The sequence below is a fragment of the Primulina tabacum genome, chromosome 7 (genome assembly GCF_025594145.1).
Source record: "Primulina tabacum isolate GXHZ01 chromosome 7, ASM2559414v2, whole genome shotgun sequence".
NCBI lineage: Eukaryota > Viridiplantae > Streptophyta > Magnoliopsida > Lamiales > Gesneriaceae > Primulina > Primulina tabacum.
In genome coordinates this window covers 6347975-6348525 of record NC_134556.1, presented here as the reverse complement: position 1 = coordinate 6348525, position 551 = coordinate 6347975, and positions in this window count along the sequence as shown.

Below are 551 nucleotides of genomic sequence, written 5' to 3'. Positions count from 1 at the left end.
GATCAAGGAGAAATAAGGACATTCTAGAGTTTAAGTTTTATCAGAGTAGTGCAGCGGAATCGTCGATTTTTGGGATACTAGAACTAAGTCTAAACTTTGGGTTATTAAGGCTAAACGAATTTCGAGGACGAAATTCAATTTAAGGGGGGAAGATTGTAACGCCCCGAAAATTTAAAGGTCCACACGAACCACATGTATTTGAATTATTAAATGCTCCTGTATTTTAATTAAAAATTTTAATTTCATTAATTAATTATGTTGTGCATACTTACTTGTTTAAAATATATTTTTCTATATGGTTGCATTAAAATGTATTTTAAAGGTTATTCGTGTTGCGATTGAGGAACGAAGACCGATGGCTGAAAAACGGAAAATGTTTTTATTAAATAATTGTTTTTAATTATTTAAAATATGGTTGATGTTATTTCATATTTTTGAAAATAAGGGGTTTTGAGATGATTTTATACGCCGGGACGTAAATTTTATCGGTGTTGGTTTTCAACAAAAATGCAAACTTTTTGGCAACGTGGCTGATAAATTCACAAACTTAT